General features: G+C 42.7%; 1 protein-coding gene across 2 annotated transcripts in view; it reads left to right on the top strand.

Moving 5' to 3' along the window:
- Positions 1-19,708, top strand: part of LOC116939491 (disheveled-associated activator of morphogenesis 2-like) — a 118,384-nt gene that overhangs the window by 1,200 nt on the left and 97,476 nt on the right. The gene's annotated exons all lie outside the window — the stretch shown is intronic.

Genomic DNA, 19,708 nt, shown 5'->3' with positions numbered 1-19,708 from the left:
GCGAGCACCTATTACAATAATACGGTGTGGGAGCCTTCGTCTCTATTCACGTACTGCACCAGTTAAGGCTGAGTCAACCTAGGAGAGGTTCAGAGCTGGTTCATGTAGCCACTTGCCCCACCTCATGCTGTTGCATGAGAGATGAATGTACGTTTCGGACAATAGTATAGTAAAGCCTCTGCACCACCACTACTCACTTCCCCACATCGACACGCGGATGCAGCAGTCCTGTGAGCGCACTTGACAGCTCACCTACTCTGAGTTGTGCAATTTGCCTGAATGCACGCGTAACTTCAATTGGAACGGACGTTGAAAATAAACACAAACTAATATAACGAAACAAAGCTCCCCCGTGTAGCCTTAGCAGACTGTTGGGGCAAGTGCCTATGAAGGCCGGCACGGCACACGAGGGGGTGGGTGGCCAGCACCACGCCCGGCCGCCTTTGTCTCCCCAGTGGCGATGTTTACTACCACGCACCAGGTACTCATTTGAGGCTGAGTCGAATGACCGCTTCAGATAATCGTCACCGGTGTTGGCCGTGATCGGGACTCAAATTCAGGTAGTCACGTTGGTAGTGCAGCGCGCTAACCACTACACTACCGCTTCCCACACTAATATATACACACACTCGTTTCTCCATCAAGTATACACAATAATTTGCAGCTCTTTATCAGTCCACTGCTGGATGAAGGCCTCCATCCTCCCGACGCCGTGTGTTTTTTTTTTACCATACTCCACCAACGCTGGCCAGTGCCGAGGTTGGTGTAGGGAGGCTCCGAGATAACCGGTTTAGATATCACTTACCACTGATGTTCGCCGGGGTACACGGTGCTAACCACCGCGCCACCGCTCCAACTTTTACACATACTTCTCTCGTATTAAAAACCAGGTTCAAAGACAGCTGGCACCGAATTCCATTGTCAAGTAGCCTGATGCGGCAACACTGAGTCCCTGGTCAGTGGGGTGCTTGCACGCTGGTGGGCTATCACTTCTGGCCACGGTCTGCTCTGCTACCGTGTGGCAGGGCTCCTGGTTTTTGCAATTGGTTAGGTTACCACCTGTCCCTGTTTTCCCAGGAACGTCCTCTTTGAGGTGTCTGTCCTGCAAAATATGTAAGTCTTCTCGGCACATTAAAAGTATCGGTTTATGTTATATGCCCCATACTACACAAATGAAAGCAACGAGTATAAATTCATTTATCAAATGATATTCTTCTTTCTAGTATGTCCCGGGCTTCTGTACCTCAGTGGTGGCAGCCCTAGCTGCTGGTGTGTGAGGCTGTCTTGTGATGATGAGGCTCCGGGCTGTGAACGCGTGCTCTGTGACCTCTTGACCCCGCTGGTCCATTTAAACTCTGCTGGGGTCATCTCTGCCACTTACTAGCCTTGTCTGGCGGGGAGTGCTGCTGTTAAATTCTGGTGAACATGTCATAAATACAGGACGATCCAATTCGCCCATTGAATTGTAATGACCCTTAGGCGATTGAATATGGTGAAAGTGATGGTCCCATATCTTACAGAAGAGTCTTAAACGATGTACCCTAATAAGTGTCTTGATAACTGTGAAAGACATATAGAGGCTTTAAAACAAAGGTTGGTTTAGTCTGTAATGTCTCCGTGTTATTTTAGTATAGGTACATTTCTTGGAAGAGTAGGCCATATACTATCTAAAGCAGCTCTCTAGAGCTTCCACTAGTGGATGTCTTCTACCAACAGTGGCGTAAGCAAGTAATTTCAGTGCTCAATATTTACTGTATATACGTACAGGTAGTCCCCGACTTACGATGGAGATGCGTTCCGACGACCAGCTCGTAAGTCGGGGACTACCTGTATTAACGTATCACCCTGTATATGAGGCTACCTGCAGTTTTGGTAATTCCACGGTAAATTGTGATTGACTTTATAGGCTGCTGCATGGCTGCCTGCCAGTGTGTCATAATTGGTTTCTTTGTTGAGTGAAGGCAAATTGGCAGAATGGCTGCGTAGCAATGTTGGTCTTATCGTTGTGTCTGGCCAGTCAGTGGGCTGAGTAAATTGTGTTCTGTGTTTTGATTTAAAGCTTTCGTGACTGTAGGGATTCATATTCTTGGTTATTTCGGTAAAGTCACGTAGAAGGGAAACAATAAAATAATAAAAATATAAAACAATAAAATTCTCACGACGTTTCGACTGCAACACAAGCAATCATCATCAGGTGTGAAAACCACAGCAAGACAATTTAAAAAAAGTGGCGTTTTTTAACGTTAGCACCACGGAGAGCGATTTGGCAGTTATTCAGATGGACGAGTCCATCTATGTTCGAAAAGAGGAGGGGGGAATCACAAAAAAGATCTCCAAAATCTTGAATAAACACAAGATCCAGGTCCGATTCAACACATTACATAAAATCCGTGATCTGGTTCCGTCTATAAAAGATGTGATTCCGGACATACAGTACCCTGGCGTCTACAAACTAAGTTGCCTCTGTGGTAGTAGTTACATTGGAGAAACCAAACGACATGTCTCGGACCGCATTCGTGAACACAAAGCAGACCTAAAACACGGTAGGACCAACACCTCGGCCGTGGCAGATCACTATTATAATTCAGTAGGCTCACATGACATTGACTTCTCCAAGACAGAGGTTCTTTGCAATCTGGCTACCATGAGAGATTCGTTCATGAGGCCTTCCACGTATACAAACACAGAGACAATTTCAACCCAGAAGATGGATTCTGGCTTAGTAATCATTAGAATGATTTGATAAACCATTTCGGGTCTTAATTGATTGTTCACGCTTACGGTGGCTTTCAGACCGCATCCATTATTTTCGTCTTCCCCCTCCTCTTTTCCGAACATAGATGGACTCGTCCATCTGAATAACTGCCAAATCGCTCTCCGTGGTGCTAACGTAAAAAACGCCACTTTTTTCGAATTTTCTTGCTGTGGTTTTCACACCTGATGATGATTGCTTGTGTTGCAGTCAAAACGTCGTGAGATTTTTATTGTTTTATATTTTTATTATTTTATTGTTTCCCTTCTACGTGACTTTACCGAAAGAACCAAGAATATATTCTGTGTGTCTAATTAGCATTGTGACTGGTTGTCCAGGGACATTGGTGGCTGAGCAGATAGCTGTCCTGTGCTTGTTTTCATGGCACTGAGTTGACTATGACTTGCCATAATTATACCCAATCTTACTTCAAGTGCTTTATCCCATTTACTGTGTTGATAGCTGTGTGCCACAGACTATAATACCCATTGTACCGATCATTAGCCTATGCTAAAGTTGTTTTATTCCTGAAATTGAAATGCTTGTAGAGTTACTTTTGATGCCAACAACTCCTTGGCTAATGTTCATACCTTAAGGCTTGTGTGGAGTGATGAAACGGCCCATTGAGTAGCACCTAAGACCTACATGGCTGAGTTCTGGGAAACCATGTGATTAAAGGGTAACATTTTGTATATGCATAAAAATAAATAGATCTTCTAAAGTAAGCCCTTTCTTCATTTCATGTTGAAACTTGAGCTGTTTGCAGTAAAATTCTTCTTGCTACCCACTCTACCCTCTGCCCCCCCCAAACCCTCTCCCCCATGTGCCTCCCCTCCAGACTTCCATCCACAAACTCCCAGGTCCTCCTCACCCCCCCCCCTACCTCACCGCCATCACCCTCTACCCACTCACCCCTACCACCCCATCCCTCAGCCATCCTGGGCAGAGGAATGCTGGTCATGTTGGACAAGCCAACTGAGCTACTAATGACTACCCATGTCAATAAACTACCGGGCTTGCTGAAACCATATCACAGCTGGATAAATATTAGGAGCTTTCGCTGGCAAAGAATATCCCTGAACGGCCTGTGCGTGTTTCCGCCTGGCCTTTCCACATGCCTGCTGCTATTTTGACTCGACCTGGCTTCAGCTAAGGCAGTGAGATGGGAGCCTTCTCACGTGTGTACTGGCTGAGCAAATTGAAAAAGGGATCCGGTTACTCCTGGAGCAGTGCTTCTAGTAACATCACAATACCCTCAATCTGTCACGACAGCGGTAGGCTGCGGTCGGTCTGCACACTTTTGGTTCACACACTGCATCGCCTACAAATGTATTTCCGACTGGATACAAAATAAGTCTGCAATTACCGAGTTTATTGCTGAACAACCTTTACCTATGTTCCAATGTTATCAATTTTATTATTATGGCTTAATTGAGGTGAAATGTCATAGCTTAGTTTTGTTGTCAGAAGGAGCGAATGGTGTTCATACTAAACAATCGACCGACTGTTAGCACACATACACAGTAAGGTGTCGCTCAAAATTTAAACTTTTTTATTTTCAAGGTCACACCTGATTGTATTCGTTTGCCTGCTAAACTGAAGCACCTTTAAAGATAATCGCTCAATACTCATTGGTTGCTCCACGCAGTTGAGAATTGCATTATGGGGCCGTCCATAAATGACGTCACGCACCTAGGGGGGGGGGGGTCAGACATTTGTGACGATGTGTGACGAGGGGAGGGGTTTGAGAAATGTGACGTCACATCAAAATGCGTAACTTTAAATAAATATAGACATCACGTTCTACTTAATTAAATATACTTTTTAATAAATGTTTTCTCCTACAACATCAGAGTGCAGCGCCACATTAAATACGCACTACAATGACAATAGTTTAAAGCGATTTGAAGCATGTTTTATTTTTGGGGGGGAGGGGGGTAGAGTATTGTGACGTCATATATGAGGGGGGGGTCTGACTTTTTGTGACGCCGTGTGACAAAGGGGGGGGGGGTCAAAAATCGTCCAAAATCGCGTGACGTCATTTATGAACGGCCCTTTACATACATAAGTCATCGTGTATCGGGGGAGTAAGATTAAGAGGAGGGTGTGACCCTAGACAACTGAAAACCTCACTTTTCCATACACTGCTGAGTGGTACCCTCATGCACAAGCTGTACTTTACATATAACAATATGTACAAATACGATAAATGTACATGCAACAGTGTTCAGTAGGTAGAGCATATGTTGTGTACACATTCACATATCATAATTCTCTTCAGCCATGGTTAGTTCACTGCTGGATGAAGGCCTCCCGAAGCTCACCGCCATCTCTCGTGATCATGCGATGTAAATAATCCACCGAGCACATTCCATTCAAGCTGATATCATAACTCCATCTCCTCTGTTGACATCCTCTTGGACCAACATATACAGTCTATAAATGTAGCATATCCTGTACCTGTGCTATACGGGGCTTAATAATAAAAAAAATGAGAATATTGCATTTAAAAAAATATTTTGTCCTCAATGCAGTATTGAAAAACAGCACCGCCTCGGTTGCTTTTGATGATAGTTTTTTTTCTGAGAGCGGTGATGAGATTCAAACAAACGTGTATATCATTAAACTTTCATACTGTACTTCGTGTATATTGATGTTGGGTGAGGCCACAGCCCTTAAATTTCCTCTCAGACGTACCCATTTCCTCTGCTGAAATGCACTTGGCAGGGATTGTGTGAGTGAGATTTAGTGGGAGACACACCCCTAACAGTGTTTTTGCAGTCCTTTGGAGGTATAGGAGAGAATTAGACTCAGGTCTGCCCATACAACGGCGACTATACCACTGACTCTGATAAAGTTGGGAGATATCCTTGTGTGGCAATAGTCCCAGAACATTTTGAGTACCGATTATAGCAATAAACCAAACTGATTACTGCACTGTATTTGTATGCTGTGCAATTGCATATAGCTTTTAGTGGTGTAACATTCGGTCTATATTTCCCTCACCTCAGCTTTGTTTCTCGACTAATTTCCTGTAATAAATCTCGTGTGAATGCTCGAGTGGTATGTCTAAGTGCTTCTTCTGACTGTATGGTTGAGTGGGTTATTACTGTTACTCTATGGATCCTTTCCCCCCCCCCCCCCTGACATCTGCCATTCCTAATTTCCCAGGTTTCTAAAAAAGCCAGGAAAACTGGCATTTTTTGGAAGGGTTTTGTGAGCTGCTGGCATTTCCGGCATGTGTGTGCTAAAGCAGGCCAGTGCCTTTTTTTTGTAATTGACCACAGCGGAAAGGATGTGCAACTGTTTTGCGTGGTTTCCTAGGAGATGCATTGGTACATATGGAGAGGTCTGCATCTTCGACTCATACAAACATTAAAGCAAACGGGAACAAATCCACCCACACGGTTAATAAAATTCCAGGCTAATCTATTCCATTGCCCGTTGTTCCAAATTTATTGTGCACAATGCACACATGCCAATGGAGTAAAAAAAAAGAAATCTGCGCTGTTTGCTTGAACATGCTTATAAAACACATGCGTCACGTATCTCTGGTATTTAATAATGCATGATATTATCCAGAGTGCATAGGTTGTTGCGGTTGTCATGTTCGTCTCTTCAATGTGTTTTTGAATTGTACTGTGCGTTATCTGGCATGGTGTCCAACGGTTCATTCCATGTGCTGGAAGTCTTTGGGTGGTACTTTGTAGTATAGTGTGTGTATTGTAGTGAACACAGTAGTACAGTACACGGTACATAGTCTGCCTTACAGTGTGTTATCACAATCGGCCATGAAACAGACATGAACTCTGAAACATTGATCTTGTGCATAGATTGTGTGCCATCAGTTTAAGATGTACATAGCAATATATTGTAGTAGATAACTTATTTTAGAGTATTATGTTTCTCACAAACTGAAAATGTTATTGTGGTGTGTTTTACACAATGCTTCATATTCTGTTGTTGAAATAGTACTGTGCTTTGTAATTTGTGTAAAAATGTCAGTTCCATTGTGCTATGAATGTTATTATTTAGTGTACCAACTGGCATCAGTAGGAAAAAAAAATCTTTGGTTTGAGGATTGATATTAATTATTCATTGGCATTTTGCTATTATTGCAATGGCCCAGCCAGATAAGACCTGATAACGAACCCTAGAGCTTGCCCTACTTGTATGAAGGTCACCACTGATGTGAGAGCAATTGATACTCAAGTACCGTCCCCAGGGCAAGCCCTTGTTTTGTTAAAGATTTTAAAGGGGTTTATGAAATGCACGTGACATCACTTTTTCCACAATACAGGTTTGTCAATATCCACGCCATGCCAGTCACGGGGATTGTTTGACCATACTTTACCACGCTGGGCGGTGTGGATTGGTGAAAGGTGGGGGGGGGGGGGGGCAGGACTGGTTCAGATAAAACTCACTGCTGATATTGGCCGTGGCCAGGAATCAAATCTATGTCACTGGGTTCAACACAGTGCACTTGATTATTGTGCCAGCGTTTGAGCATATACAGAACAAAAATTATATTTACTTGTATTAACAAAACTAATTGTCAAGAAAGATAAAAAAATATATATATATCTTAATTGGCCACTAACATCATGGGTCACAAATTACAGGTTTTTTGATGAGTAATTAACAGTGGAGATTACTGTTTTTCAAATGCAGTACAATTATTTCTTGTTAGATTGCTTGTTGATCATTGGCAGTCCATGTTCACTACCATGTGCAGTGCATCAATCTGAGGTGTTACATGCTTATCCTGGTTCCCGTAGTTGGCTTAAATATCGAAGAAATCAGGGTGCAAGTTCGAGTTACACAAAGTTTGGGAATGTCAGATTGATTCAATTGCCTGCCGCAATCAACAACGCTGCTTGTATCGCCCAGACATATTTCCTAGGCCAACGTTGCGTGCTGCCTTTAGGCTCCAGGCACGGCCTGGCCCTCAATTTATGGCCACTTGGCACAAGCTGGAGTTGCTATGACAGCAGAACAGTGGGGGATATGTGTGCTGGCTTGCATGGAGCTACTGCTATGAGGCTCTGAATCTGTGCTGGGCGCGAGGCAGGAAATAGCTGACATTGCAGCCAGCTGGGCGGGCGTGCTCCGGAGCAGAGATAAGGGGGCCATGTATGGTCACTGGAGCAGTAGCACCAGCTTATACGCCAGATCGTGATTATCTTTTGGAGTACAATTTCAATATGAGAATCAGAATTATTTTCTTTAGTTAAGCTCGAAGAATCCGATTAGATATGAAGCTCTTTATCACAGGTGTCCAATAGGGGTGGGGTTAGAAAGTTACAATACAAAAACCGATAGGAGTGCAAAGTATAGAAAAGGTAAGCAAGTCACTAAAAATGAGCAAATAATATTAGAAAAGTCCTCACAGTGCTTTAGGCATGGCGATGCTAAACAATCGTTCTGTCAGCGTGCTCGTTTCTCATTCATGAATGGACATACCTGAGTGTTTTGATAACACAGCAATTCATGAAATGAATGTAGTGTATTTCAATTCCTAATTAATATTATACAACAAATTAGTAACGTGGTATATTCTAGAGTGCAATATTTTAGTAGTATTATATGGGATTGAAACAATTGTCCTGCTTGATCCCCTTGTGATTTGATTATTTGTCACAATGATGGGGTTGCAAGTCGATTCAATAATCGATTTTGTTATATTATGGTGAATGGAGCTGCAGGACTCGCTTGCATCCATTAAATATGAGCTGTACCAATACAAATATTCAATTGTCACTCATAATTCCTATGCATATATTGTAATCCATAATAATTTATTTGAATAGATAAATATATTCATTGTTACTTGCCTGTTGTGAGAATTGGTGCGTTTTTTCCCAAAAATAACTGTACAATAGAACACTTACTGAATAAGCCCATTTGCTTCAACGATCCATTATCCAGGAATATCCTCATGTCCTTGATTATTGACTTGGAGCGTAAACATCAGAAAGTAAAAAAATACACGTAATTCATGCTGTGTTGGGTTTGAATCCAACACGGTTCCTGAGACTTCCACAGACTTCAGCTCTGATGAGGTATATTGTTCTTTTTATTTCAGGTACTTAACAACATCAGGAATAAGACGTTTAATTGGAATTTCTTAGCACAGAATCAAGGCGTTTCATCTTTGAGATTTGCTGCCCGATTGTTTGAAGTGCTTGGGTTAGAGCCAGCATGGGAATTGACCCCTGATGACCTCAAAAACTCCAGACGAACGCGTCAGTCTCAAGGTCATTGCAAAGGTGAACCAACATACAAGCGTCCTTAATGAAAACTCAAGGAGACAAGAAAAACATGCCACCGGGTATGGTACTCATTATCTGATAATTGAACCCCCTCAGTGTTAATAGAATAATAACATTAAAATTAACTGTAAAAAAATCTACAGAAATGTTAAACCTATTAAGTTCCCTGCAAGTAAACAATGTAACAAAAAAATCTTTGTTAAGTGGGTAATAATACGTGAACGCGTGGGTGTAAGTAATCTTTTTTTTTTAAACAGTTGTATGCAAACTTGATTTGAAGCTTTCGTGACTGCAGGAATTACTCTTTGGTTCTTTCGGTAAAGTCACGTAGAAAGAAAATAAATTAAATAATAGAATATGACGTTTCGATTCCAACACAAGTAACCGTCATCAGGTTGAACTTAATTTGAGAGAGAGAGAAAACACGGAGACACACAGACAGACACACAAGCAAAGAGAGAGAGACAAAACATACAGAGGTCTCTGTGTGTCTAGGTTGTGTGTGTCTCTCTCTGTGTGTCTCTGTGTTGTCTCTCTCTGCTTGTGTGTCTCTGTCTGTCTGTGTTGTCTCTCTCTGCTTGTGTGTCTGTCTGTGTGTCTGTGTTTTGTCTCTCTCTCAAATTGAGTTCTACCTGATGACGACTGTTTGTGTTGCAATCGAAACGTCGTATTCTACTATTTTATTTATTTTCATTCTACGTGACTTTACCGAAAGAACCAAAGAGTTGTATGCAAATACGCTACGCTTGTACATTTAGGGTAATGTTCTTTATTTAAATATTGGCCTCATGCATTTTTTTGCTTAAACATAATTTCGCAAACTTATAACTTGTAAACTATGCAAAATTCTGTAAACTGCAGCCAAGCACTGGGAGACGATGTAAGAAACTAGTGACCTGTGTTTATTAAAGCGTGGCAGTTTAATCTCTGCAGTCGATTGTTATTACATAGATTTGCCCTTGCATAAACAGGCAGGGTTTCTGCATAAACTGTGAGCTTTTCCCCAAACGATTTATGGGCTTGCCTCGTCAATGGAATGCAAGTCCACCCGGTGTGGACATCTTCCATTGGGCGTCATTTGCCCCGTTGGTGTGGCTTTGGATCAGTGATTTGTGGGTCGTGGTTCAGAATAACATTTGTAACTTGTGCGAGTTACAAATGCCAATATCAGGCTGCTCAATAACATTATTGGAGCAATGTCCTTTCCTCACAGGGCACAGCAGGCCATGGTGGTGGGGGGGGGGCTGGGCAGCTGTCGTAGTGGCAGCGTCTGCCTTTGAGTCCAGGAATTCTGGGTATGACGGAAGGAAGCAATTGGGGCAAGGGGCTAATGCAGAAATAACCAAAGTAATGATGGATGATGATAATAACGATGATGATAATTATCATCAATTTCAATGTAGCATTATCATCCTCTCCTCTCTTGTCAACAACATTATCTTTCAAATCAAAGTCAGCGTATTCACGCTGAAATGAAAGGGTACGACAGCATGTCTCTTTTGGCTGTTCTGAGCCGCATAAATTCTACATTCCTATGTTGCGGAGTGAAGCCATTATCATAATGAATAATGTAATCATTGTCGGTATCCATAATTTATAGTTTGATGTGTTTAACCCAGAGAATGACGCACCAGACGCCACTGATGAAGCGGGAACGTGTGTCGACATAGGTGACTATGCTCTAGTGTGGTCTGCTTTCACTCACCTGTCCAGCTGGCTGTTTGGTTAATTCTCTGCTTTTAACAGCCAAACAGACTTCCCTTTATGAATGTTCATCTTGGCCTCATTGTTGACATATGGGTGCACAGGTTCTTTGCCAGTTGAAACCTTTTAAGTTATTGGACAAGGTGGAAAGTAAATTTCACTGTGCTTACTTGTAATGCTGTATTATATGAACAAGTTTAATGAATGTACATTTTAAAGACACATTTTTGTTTCATGTCATCCATTAAAGTCTTCCTTTTCACGTGCGTTTTTGTTATTGACAGACAGGCAGTGTGGTAATGGTGGTGTTTTGAAAACCCATCAACTTGTGTTTTTATAACCATGCGTGGCAGATGATGCCACAGTACAGATTTGTTTTCACACGTCAGTTTGTTTGAATTCTAATCTTGAGCATCATTCGCATTCACAAGAATGTTGGGCTGAGGCTGGAATTGGAGCCACACTTCTGGTAGGTCGCAATTGCTTATCAGTGATGAGGGAGTGGACTGTGATGCGTGGGTGGTTCTCTGGCGGGAGTGTAAGATTTGAATGTCTTCACAGCTCTGCCTAAACCCACCCACCTCCTCTGAAGCCGACATCCGACATGAGAATCACCTCTGTGGCTCACAGTTAGGGGGCGGGGGGAGAAATCAAGATTTACATCATTGAGCTAGGAAGGATATGCAGCATCATTTTCCCAAGGTCTGCTCCGTGCGTCATGATGATTCCCCCATTCACAGGGAGGAAGTGAACTTTCAGCTAACAGAAGTAGCTAATGTTTAATGTATTGGAGTACATGCCACTTTTGGCAGAAATATCTCCACTATAGAGGGAGCTCGAGAGAGCCCATATAGATGGCATTTTGGTCTACTCGTCCACGATGGCCAGATGTCTTGGAAAATGTGGGTGTACCCACACTTTACCCCACCATATGCGACCTGACGATCGACTGTGGTGTATCCACTTATACAGCAAGTAGGACAGAGGTGGGGAGGTTTAACAAAGCTACCCATATTGTCAGTTGGCAACCTCTGGATTGTAAGTCCAGGGATTCTCACCATTAAACTACAGAAGCATTCATATTTGAAGCTTGAAGTTGTGTGTGTATGGGATAAAGATCTTATTGAAGGTTGGCATCAGTGGACAAGTGTGTACACAGTACATTGCACCGCGTGCCCGTGCAGCGTGTGGCTCCCTAGAAATTACGTTTTACAGCATTGAGCCTCCCTGCCTCTCTCTGCTCTTTGCAAAAATATACATATGAGTAAAGATTATATTTGTCTGGCTACGCCCCTACAGAGACAGTCGTTGGGGGTTAGGGGGTTTGAGATGGTGGGGAGATATTTGAGTGTGGGGTAATGTGTGCTCTGTTGGATCCTGGGGGTGGTTATGAATTTTGTAAGTGGAGATGGTGAAGAAAAAAATTTCCACTATGACATAGAATGACCCATGGAACACATTAATCCAAGGCTGTCCGTGTTCCGGGGGGGATTCAGTACCACATCAATAATAATGATGTCTGGCCGCATGGCCCCCAGAGCCATAAAATGGGACAGTGTGTGCCGTATCATTGCATAAGGCTGCTCATTCTGTGCAACACAAGCATTTCTAAGTGTTTGAAAAATGCTTTCAGCATTCCACCATGGTAACACACTTGACTGCAAAAGATACAATATTAGATTTGACTTTTTCCGGGTCTTTCGATGTAAAGTGATTTTCCTTGTGAATATAGTATCCTGCACCATAATCTGATTTTCTTGGTATGAATGAATTGCACAGCCATAAACCAAAAGGTACACACGCACAGAGCATTGGTATTGAGCTTGTCATCTGTATTTTCTCAAAAAATGTATTGTGTTTACATTTTTTAACGTTAGATAAAAAATATATATATAAATCCTTGTGGGACCATGGAAGTTGCCAATTAAAATATGTGCTGCCTGGAGTCTTGGCAAAAACCGGACAATATGAAACATGGTACTCATCACAGGAGGTGATTGTGAAACGAGGCTGAGAGCTTCTGGGCAGGAAATTGCATTGTATCGGTATCAGTCATCGGCACATACACAAGCGCTCACGACATTGCGAGAGTTAATTACCGTTGGGGTCACATGCTTGCTGGGGAGATTTGAATATATTGCACAAATCTTTACAGTGATTATCGAGGGACAGTCGCTTTTCTGCTGCTCGTAGAGGGTAATATCGACGCTAAAGCAATGTTGCAGAGAGTGGGGAATTGCACACGTGGACAGGAAGTCCTGGTGCCTCCGGGAAATACGCATTGCCCGTGTGAGCACACCGGGCCACCAGTGAGATCATGGCTTACGCAAAGGAAAAGGGTGCGGATGGTACGTTGTGTTTCGGGGGTCAGTAGGTGAGAACGTTTGGCAGGACTGAAAGCACTGCTATTGCTTGCGATTAAATTGATAACATGATACCTGCAAAAGCTACAGACGTTGATGGTAAGCGTTTTTTATATTCACATGAAAGAGAAATTCAGTGTCACATGTTTCCTTTTCAGCGACACCCTTAATTAGTAAAAACAAATCAGTTTTGAGTGGGATGTTGCTGATGATATTGTGACTATTTCTTTATGAATATTTTTTATGTAGGAGGAAATTCGAGTGTCTAGAGAAAACTCAAGCAATTGAAGAAAGCACATTAAAACTGCAATACCAAGGGGCTAGCAAAAACTTGCTGTATACTATATGCCTGAGTTCAATCCACATGCATGTTGAAGTAACACATCCACAGGTGAGCCTCTAATCATCAGCTACAATCTATCTCCTGCTAAACGAATCTCCAAAGCCATTCCCCTTCTCTCGCAGTCTTGCGATGCAATGATCTATCTCGCCACATGCACAGGGACTAGTCTCATCACTCCATCTCTGCGGCAGTCATCCTCTTGGGCGCATTTCCTCCATTGTAATACGCTGCTGTAATTGCTACACCGAGGTGCCCCTTAAATAAAATGGAATGCTGCCTTTGAAATTAGTAATAGCAGCTGCGGTATATAACAGCTCACACGCGTTGATCAATACACCAAGAGAGTTCCACATTTATAGGCGTTATTTACTTTAGCAAAATCTTTACGGTGTCCATTGCCAGTTCACCTCTCAAAGAACCAAACTCATGGCCAAGCTGCTCCAACAACGCCAAGCCAGGAGCCTTCCAACTTACAATCAACAACCTTTGAGATCCTATTCATTCACATGCATGTCAGCTTGGTAGTTCATGTGTCTTCTGAGAGTAAAGAACTAAAAAAAATGTGTTCGGGTAAACAGCATCATGACTCTCCAGTCTAAAAAAAGAATTACTTTGGCCCCACGTTGAATCGTAAATGTTCAAAATATGTTTACATTTAGAATACCACTTATCTGGGCAATGACAGTGATACATGTCGTGTTAAAATATTAAAGGCAGTTCTTACGTTTGATCATGTTTAGCCAGTGCTCTATTGTCCTGTGCAGTATACTTCTGCACAACTTGTAATTAATTCCCCTGTGGATATAATTAGCACCGGCTGAGTTCCGTGCACCTGTGAGGCTATGCGTGGCATGCACAGGGCGTGTGGTGGGCGTCCTGCATCGAAGGTATCATGTGTTGAATGTCACATGACGAGCGTGGCTTGTTGTCCCCATGCTTATGCATGTTTGTGTGAGTGTACCAGTGCAACGTCGATATTGCATCTCCACGGGTGTGCGTGTGCGCGTGTGTGCTGCGATATGAAGCCGGAGACACGAGTTTGGTTCCAGTGACGATTATCTGAACCGGTCCTGGGCTTCCCCTAGGTCGACTCAGCCTTAAATGAGTACCTGGTGCGATGTGTAAACATCACCACTGGGGAGACAAAGGCGGCCCGGCGTGGTGCTGGCCACCCACCCCCTCGTGTGCCGTACCGGTCTTCATAGGTGCTACTCGCGAACAGCGCTTGCCCCATCAGTCTGTTAAGGCTAGACGGGGAATCTTTGTCTTTGTGCAGATTGTATATTTTAGTTTACAATTGTTGGACGGTAGGCCAGTAATCAAATTGGCCACAATCTGCTCGGACATGTCACATCTCGGAAGCTAAGCAGGTTTGAGCCTGGGATAGCACTTGCATCAGCTACTACCGTTCATATAACAGGTGCTGTGGGCTTCTGCAATGCTTCATTATCAGAAGATGGCAGTGAAGTAAAAATCCATTGTTGTACGTTATTATGCTCAGACGTTTATGTGCCCTGCTTTCACCAACCCTAACTGACCACCCAGCGTGATGAAAGTATGCTCAAATAACCCTCACGATCTGCACGATGTGAGTGGGGGGGGGGGGCTCATCCAGCAGTGTATTGAAGAAAGGGCAGTACATTGTAAGCAATGTACGTTTGAGAATATGTACGTGAGTGTGTGAGTTCGTGCCTTTGAGTGTGCATACCGATGCAGGCATGTGATGGTCTAACTTTGACCGGGTATAAATATAGAGATGATCGTTGGACGATGGGAGAGAGTATGCATTACCGTATTGACCACAACTTACCTTTGTTTCTCAAGTACTCTGATTCATATATTTTGTTCATATGTTATGGTCTTGTTTGAATTAACATTGATAGGTTCATGTATGTTGGTAGCACAGCCTGTAATCATTATTTAGACTCGAAGGGAGATTTGGGGATTATTTTAACAAATATGTTTGCTGTGGGAAAAATCATTCCAGTTGAAGATTTGGAAGTGATTGTTTGAAACATGTATTTGATGAATGCGAAAAATGGTATTCTTCTACAAAATATAAAACAGTTTATAAATAGCCATGTTAGCCTCAGATGGAAAGTTCCACATGTTAGGCAACCTCGGTAAAAACGTCTAAATCATCCGAATAGTACATTTTGTGTGTCATTTTGACGTTACCGTATTTTCCCGCATATAGCCCGCATACGCATATAACCCGCAGATGCATATACCCCGCAAAAATAGCGTTTTGTGTAAAACAAATTTCATATAGCCCGCACCTCCATATACCCTGCAGGGTGTTTGCGGGAAAATATGGTAATCGTTTTAGAAAATAAGGTTAATTTGTGGAATAATTTAATGGTTTAGCACAAAAGCAAAACTGATGAATATTACATCATGGGGCCTTCTTATCTGAGTACGTCTGACATGGTATTTTATGAACATTTATCCCTTATCAAGAAAGACGAACACTTTATTTCTTAATTGCAGGCCTAATTGGTTAGCATCCGTTGCCTATGTGTAAAGCCACATCGTTGTTTTACTGATAATCACCAACATTTAAAAAATGTTAGAAATGTACATCCAAAGCTGTGCAACTGTCTAAAGACGTCCATCTATAAATATTACAGATACAGTATTACCAAACTACCATACTTGGTATGATGGCAGAAAAACCATGGTATAACATCTTTAGAAAATATTGTATTCAAACTGATCCTTAACTTTTTAGAAAACAGAAACATCAAGACATAAAATAGACCATTTTGCAAAGCCCTCAAACCGCATGAAATGCAATCAGCAAGCAGTGAAGTGAACCAAAGTGTTTACCACTGTTTACAAAGCGTGTTCATATCCTTGCCCAGAGAGCTATTGCACATTAGTCAGGCCAGATAGCAGAAGGCCACAAGGGAGTTTGGGAGGCATTACCCTCGCGGACTGCCTCATCTCTCTCCTCACTTTCGTTCTTACTTCCTCTTCCCCAGGGCCCTCTTTTTCCTCTCTTTCCTCTCCTTCCTCTCTCTTTCACTGTCTCTCCTTCTCGAAGTCTGTAGAGTCTGTACATTCTCTCAGTTTCCCTTCCTGCATTACACAGTGTATCTGGCAAGTTAAACTGAAATGTTGGTGCCGTGTACTTTTTTTCGAAAAAAAAAAGAATATGTTTCCACTTACCACGTCTGTGGAGAGCTGAGGGGCCATGTCAGGATCTTGGGAGCAGAACCTGCACTGTGCTCACTCCTGGGCCTGCTAAGGACACGCTTCTCAGCCCATTTACTGGACCGCATGTGGCAACAATCTGGGATAATTGTATAAAAAGACTTTAGCAGAAAGCTGTATGAAGGATGCGGTTCACAGTGCTCATATTTCCCCAAAGAAAAAGGCAGAGCAACAGTGGCAGTTACGCTCGTAAGATTTTTTTTATTTTTAACATATATTGATGTTTTGGTTTATGAGACTTAATAGGCTTTGCACTTGATTAAAGTGCACACTGACCTGAACGTACAAATATCGCGGAAGAAGCACTCTACCCAAGCTCCTATCAACCGAATGCTTCATCACAATGCATTCATTAACACATTTATTGCGAGTATTTTCCCCGGACACATTTGCTTTTCATCAGTGTTGGGTTTTTTTAAGTTTGTCGGACTTTGTGCTGACATGGCGGCAAAGGGCCAAGGTATTTTCGAACGGTCATCTTCTCTCAAAGGGGAACGGGGCCGTTTAAAAAAACCACGCTCTTCTAAAACTTGCTGTAAAAGCTTCTGCCCACATGAAATGCAATCAGCATGAAGTGAGGTGAACCGCAGCATTTGCCATTGCCGACAAGCGTCGGCTGTAAACAGGGGAGGGATGATAGGGAGGTGAGGGGTGGGCTTGTTTGGGCCTTCCTTCATTGAAGATGTTACCAATTGGTGATTCACCTCATTTATGCCCCTGTCTTTTGAGCGCTGTCTAAAGATGATTTTTTTCTCTTCTTTCATTTTTGTTATTCGGCTAAAGTGTTGGCATAGTGGTACAGTCCACTGGGTGCCTCATTAACCCAATATCTGATTCTACTGATGTGTCACGTCCGTAAACCAAGGTCCATAATGGTGTCACTTTGCCTGGCAGTGAGTGAATTGGAGGCTGAAAGACAGCAGCGTCGTAAAAAAAAACAGCAAAACCTGGAATGCACGGCATGCAGTGCCCTGCTTCAGCAGTTTTTTTAAATAACACCAATTATGTGCATTCCCATGTCAGATTTCTCAACGGATTCACAATTTCAAGCGACACGGGATTGGTGACTAAATGCAGCAGAAGGTGGCAGTGGCTGCAGCTCTCCAGTGCGTGTGCACTACAGAGAGCTGGGCAGGTAGTCAGCCCTGGGGGCTCGAATAGTCCTCGGGGCTGTCACAATGTGGATTGTCTGAATCCCCACACCACAGCAGTTAAGCCAGAGCATTCTCACCTTTTGTTATTCTGCAATTGAATTGTGACCTTTTACACCAATGGGTTACTATAGTCACTAATATACTGTGTAGAGTAATAACAATAATAAATATCACCACTTTGTCGATCTACTGCTGGATGAAGGCTTCCTGACACTGTGCCTATCTTAGGGACTGTTTGGTCATACCTCACGCTGGTTTTGTGTGAGTTGATGGATTAGTTGGGATATCGGTCACTGCTGGCATTGGCCGTGGGTGGCTAAGAATAAAACTCAGGTTTCTGGATTAACAGCTAGCTGCAAGAACCAGTGCAACAGCACTCCATATTAATTATTCCAGAATGTATGTGTTTTAAAATGTGTTGAATGATGTATTGTACATGATGAACATCGATTATTTCTTAATAGCTTTCTGCCAGTTGTAACCTCTGATATCGACAGCATGCAGGACAGTGAGTAGCAGCAAGAGCACTTCACGAACTTTGCCGAAGTCAGTGCCGGTTATGGCGTGTTTGCCTTGGCAATGTTTAGTCTCACTTGCTTACTTTGCTAAGTGTTGGTGTTACCGTCTCAGCTCTTTCTGTTGATTTAAACATTGTGATCGTGTTATGGCCACACGGTAAACAAGGATGTCCACATCAAAACAAGTGCTGGCACGTGTAATCACTTTGCGTAATTTGTACCTCATTCATTAAGTGGTCTGTCCATTGACAGGTCTGAGACACGATTTGTACCTAAGAGTCCCAAGTAAATATAGCTTTGTTGAATATATAATCCATCGGACATAAATTTTACATTCATGCTTTATAAACCACATCGTCGTCAGAAATGTGGGGGGAATTTTATGTCACGGCAGGATTTTGTGCATTTAGACACAAACATGTTCACACAAGCACAAGGTATACAGCATACTGCAGTGTAGTCTCGGCGTGCATGCAATAAATGCGATTTTAAATTTCTCCATTACAAGGTTAAAAGATTTGAAGCTTTCGTGACTGCAGGAATCCATACTCTTTGGTTCTTTCGGTAAATTCACTTAGGTAGACATAAAATAAAATAACATTTAATTTTATTTAAAATAAAGTAAAATTTTATTTTATTTAATAAAATAAAATGTTATTTAAAATAAAATACAATTTTATTTTATTTCTACCTACGTGACTTTACCGAAAGAACCAAAGAGTAAGTTTAAAAGACTGGAAAACATTACCGATGGGAACGCAGAACTATTTGTGGATGTAAAAATGTGTTTAGAACCATTACCATTCGTGGAAAATGTTTGTTCAGAAATTGTCCGTGACACTGCATACATACTTTACGAAGGATAATCTGCAAACAATTAAGCAATCCAGTGCTCAGCAGCCGATCCATTACACTTGAATTACAAGTGGCTGAGCAGTATATCTCATGCATAGATAATATCCATCCTAGTGTGTGTGTTTTTTTGTTATTGTTGCACTCAACACGACGTCGGTGCACACGTGCAGCACCTTTAGCGCAATTCTTCACCTGCTTCGGGAGGACCGCCAGTCCCAGATTGAATTCCTCATGCCCGATGAACGGGAGTCGGGCATTGCCCCCCCCCACCCCGAGCTTCTCTCAGCGCCCATCTGCTCTCCGTCACAGAGATAAAGTCACACGTGTTTCGTATCATGGTGGCGGGTTGCCTCCTCATCGGTTCGGCCAGAAAGAGCTAGACACGGTGTTTATTTGGTAAAAGGTTAAGACGAAATGCCTGCTGGATTCCAGTGAAACAATAGCGCTTTTTCCTGGCACAACCCGCTCTGAGGTCGCAAGTTCTCCGCTTGCGCTCCGCGCCGCTCGAGTGACGCCTTGGCTGGCGAGCCG

This window comes from Petromyzon marinus, chromosome 6, assembly GCF_048934315.1.
Source record: "Petromyzon marinus isolate PM22_M1 ecotype Great Lakes invasive population chromosome 6, UKy_Petmar_22M1.pri1.0, whole genome shotgun sequence".
Taxonomy (NCBI): Eukaryota; Metazoa; Chordata; class Hyperoartia; order Petromyzontiformes; family Petromyzontidae; genus Petromyzon; species Petromyzon marinus.
Note: the sequence above shows the minus strand (reverse complement) of the source record. Positions and strands in the feature narration are given on the sequence as shown.